Source organism: Ochotona curzoniae, unplaced genomic scaffold (assembly GCF_017591425.1).
Source record: "Ochotona curzoniae isolate NIBS_2020 unplaced genomic scaffold, NIBS_Ocur_1.0 contig_2927, whole genome shotgun sequence".
Classification (NCBI taxonomy): domain Eukaryota; kingdom Metazoa; phylum Chordata; class Mammalia; order Lagomorpha; family Ochotonidae; genus Ochotona; species Ochotona curzoniae.
Window position 1 is genome coordinate 6,627,097 of NW_024465654.1, and position 4,661 is coordinate 6,631,757.

Sequence of the window (4,661 nt, forward strand, 5' to 3'; positions counted from 1 at the left end):
GTGTGCTGAAGCAAGAAGCAGTGCTCCAGGCCCTGGCATCAATCTCCTCTCTAATTGGGTAATCCTGGTGCTTTGACAAGGGGGCTGTCCCAACGCAAGAGGAAGGGGTCCTTAACCCGGACTATTTCCACCCATGAACTGCACTACAAATACTCCAACACATCAAGGAAAACAACCATATTCAGGATGTGTATGGGTTGAGACTTTGCCATAATACTCCATCATTTACATACAACATGAGCATGATAAACAGTTCACGTTCAGAAACTAGACTATCATGGTGAAATTCCAACACTGCAGGACAAAAAAGAAGCATCTTAAGGGAAAAAACTGGTCCCCCTCTGATATTTCCAATCATCACACATCCCATACAGGTGTTTGCTAAACCCACCTATCTCCTCCAATGGAGGCCTTTACTGAGTTGGTGTGAATTGAAAGCATGCAAGTACTTATGATGCCATTTATTTCCCTCTCAAATTGAAACATTTATTGCAGACATTGTTTTCAGCACCTGGGAGGCACCCCAACATAAACAGGAGAAATAAGATAGTAAGTTTCTCCTTGTAGACACACAGGTGGACAGAGTACAGAACTGCATTGTGATGACCCGGTTTGCCACAAACACCTCTGCCAACAGCTAGGATGCATGTATTCTGGTGTCTGGGCAAAGAGAAGCAAGGTGGGCTCTCTTTCCCCACCCCCTTGTCCGTCCCTCCCCAAAGAAGCTCATCCAACTGTCCCTTGACCCTCCTCTGAAGAGTATCACCCAACCCACCAGATGGTCCAAGGGAAGCACAGCCTTGTTCTTGAAGACACGATGCATAGAGGAAGCCAAGCCAACAGGCCCAGCTAATAACCAGGTTCACCACCCCTGGATCCTGCCCCTTCGGGCCTGGCCTGCAACTCCACAAACCTCATCAAAAGCACACAGGCTGCCCAGGATCTTAGGCCTGTACTGCCTTCTGAAGGCTGCTGTGACACAACAAAGTCCACAAATGCAGAAGCTTTCCTCTTGCTGGTCTGTCAAAGGAACAGCCATCTCCTCTCCTGACATGGTGACAGAACCCCAAGGAGGGCAGACATCTCACCAACTGCCATGGATGCCAACACAAGCCAACTGGTGCTATTTCAGAGATTGGAATTTTTGGACTCAGGATTGAACTGGCACAGCGTGGAATACAGCAGATAGCCTCACCCAGTCTCCAAGCAATACATTTTCTCAAACAGAACAGATTCTCCACTTCTGCTCCAGCTCCCCGACGACACGGCCAGGAGAGCAGTGGAAGGAGACCTCAGGGCATTAGCACCTACCACTCTTGCAGAAAACCAAGATGGAATTCTAGGCTCCTGGTTTTGGCCTGGACAACTCTGGCCATTTCAGCCAGTCAGCAAGCAAACCACTGAGTGCAAGATCTATGTCTCTTCCTCTTTTCTCTGTAACTCTGCTTTTCAAACATCTTTTTTTTTTTTTTAAGAGGCACAAAATCCTTACATTGCTAAGGTGCTTATAGGACTCACTCTAAGTTGAAGAAATACCAGAGTTGTCCAGCTAGAGTGTTGATCCCTATAGGTCCAGGGTACAAGGTGGAACCTGAAAACACCCATGCAAAAATAGGATATTTATTTTTTGGTTCCAAAAAAATTTTGGAACTCATGCATAGCTTTTTTTTTTTTTTTTTTTTTTGTAAAACAGATCTTTCCTGAGCTGTTCAAAGACCCTTTGTATGAAAAGGTGGGAGCATTGTGAGGCCTCATAGGCCTGCAGGAGGATAAAGAGCTGGAGAAATGGTACAAACTGATAGTTAACAATTATAAAACTGGCATTTCAGCTGACCTTGGGCAAGAAACAGGATCTTGGTCTTCGCAACAGGCATCTAGGAGGTGAGACTCCAATGGGAGAAACGCAGGGCACACACAAAGCAGCTGGTATTATGAATACACAAAGCACTCACATGAGAAAGGAAGAGCAGGGTCAGATGCAAACAGCAGCAGGAAAGGCATGCCGCTGAGTGTGCCCCTCACTGGTCAGCCTCTGAAGGTGCAGGTTGGCAGACCCCACGGCCATGGCTGGCATCTGTCAACAGAACACAGACAGGGACACAAAGAGGGAACTTGTCACCCCATTTGTGTCAAGACAGAAACGAAGAAACATTCTGAGGACAGAAGCACTGAGATGGAATCACAGAGCACAAGACAGTAGTGAGATGACAAAATCGAAGGAGGAAGGTCTAAACATTGACTAGAATCAAGCCGGCAGGAAGCAAGGCAGCCATGGGAAAACACCTAAGTCCCCAAGCCATCACCCAGTCTTGGACATACATTAGCATTAGCTTTCTTAACCAATCCCACTGTACCTCACCCCTTGTGATAACTTAAAGGCTCAATATTTCCACTTGAAATCCTCCAATAAATTCTTGCACATTCGAAAAAGACCAAAACCACCAGACACCCCAGATTGAAGTCAACTTCAGGTGAGCAGAGGCAGTGCGGCACAACACAGAAAGCTCTGGCTGCCGTTGGGGGGCGGACCCCGATTCTGGTCATTGAGACTGGGCAGGAGTAGGTTACAAACCTTATAACATCCATCAGAAAGCCCAGGCAAGGAGACGGGGTTGGGACTTGGAGGCATGCTCCACCATTTCTGACTTGCACGGTAAACCACAAATCTGCACTGTGGTCTCCCAGGCCTGCACAGGGTTAAATGTCTGGCAAGCTGGTGAGAGACACTCAGAGGTGAGGGACCACTGCAGGAGACATAACCTTCTCGTCGGAGTTTATTTAAAAATCACACTCGGGCCCTCAGGGTACACAGGCTGCAGGGGATCATATTCCAGAAACGAGCCCACAGAAAGGCTTTGCTCAGCTCAGACCTAACTGTCTCTCTGTATACTTCAAATTTTAGAGTTCGGCTGTATAAACAAGGATGTTATACATTCAGATTATTATATTTTATTACAGTGCTTACATCTATCTTGAACTCAAAACATGAAAGCATCTCATTTTTTATGTGGAAATATTTACAATCTGAGCATGCAAAGGCATTTACTTTGTTCCATATTTAAACTATTTTCTGAATTTAACATCAGCAGAACATAAAGATAAACTACATTAGAGAAACATAACCATGAAACCAAAAGGCAAGCAGAGAGGGCCAAGGGCACTTGAAAATGATAGAACCGGATCTCAACCCCATGCTGAAACAGACCCCAAATGCAGGAGGCTGGCCAACACTGAGTCCATCAATCCATCAGGGCCCCTGTCATAAGAAAGCCAGCCCCCCTCAACTATCCCAGGGGGCGGAGTTTCACGCAAACTCTGAGAACACACAGCTTTCCAAACGCACACCTTCTCTCAAGTGTGTGTCCTGGCTGGCACTGTGCTGCAGTCTGCAATGTGAGCATGCCACTTGGTCATCCTTCAAGTTTTGTTTGCTCCACTGCTAATCCAGCTTCCTCCCAGTGGACCTGAAAAGCTAGAAGATGGCCCAACTGTTTGGGTCCAGAAACCCCCATAGGAGGCTCAAAGGGAGTACCAGGCCACTGGATTGGCCCAGCCGAAGCTTGGTTGCTGGGACTCTGCAGTGAATCAGAGGATGGAAAAATCTCACAAAATCTGCCTCACCCTATTTGTGACTCTGGCTTTCAAATAAATTGTTCAAAAACAAATATTTGCTGTGTGCCACATCTGTCCTAGATGACTATCTAGCCACTTCAAGCAAGCACTTCAAATACCTCCACTAGCGCTAACAGGTGAGGGCCTGTTCTCCCATCACAGCGGCATGGCTGTGAGTGCAGGAGTCCATCCGGTGACACTCAGAGTGGCCCCCAGAAGGATGGGGAGCGCATTCTTGTATGGAGCCCCTTCAGTCACACGTGTGACTCATGCTCACCAGGACCACTGCCATCCACCAGGGACACAAGCACAGGTGAGTGGAATCTACTACAGGGATGGACAGGCAAGCTAAGCATGTCCCTCTCTGTCCAGGAGAATGGGCACACTGCTGCAGCAGGACAGAGGTCAGCAGGAGCCTGCTTCTACTGGTCCAGCCCAACTCTCCCTTTCCACCCAGTGGCTCCATCTCCAAGCCTAGAAGAGGCATCTTATTGTGCCACGTCCACGAAGAACATTCCCAGCAACCCTGTGCACGTGTCGGCACTTGCAGAGGACACTGTGTGGTCAGGCAGCAGTGCCCGACGGTGAGTGCTGGGAAATACTAGCAAGGCACACAGGCAGCTCAAACAGAAAAAACTGTCCAGGGCCTCGCTGGAGCAGCGCTGCTGTCCACAACGCAGAGAGAATGGGAAGTGAAACGCCCTGCACAAAGCTGGCCTCTGAGTGTGCACAGGAGGCAGGGAAGGACGGCAGAGGCGGCACCGCATGAAACTGCAGATTCCCAGTTCAGCTACCCACCAAGTGACTCCGCCTCCTACTGCCAGGGACAGGAGACCCTTACAGACACTCCACAAAGAGGATCTTTGTAACAGGATCTTTAAAAGCCTCAGACAGGGCCCCAGGACAGAAAAATAAATAGAGGCGTTTAAGTGCAGTAGGTTTCATGCAGGAACATCAGCTCGGCAGGGACAAGACATGAAACAGACCACGGAGCAGACACGCCGCTGGGCCCAGGGACCGTCTCCCGCAGGGAGCTCCGCAGACAGAAA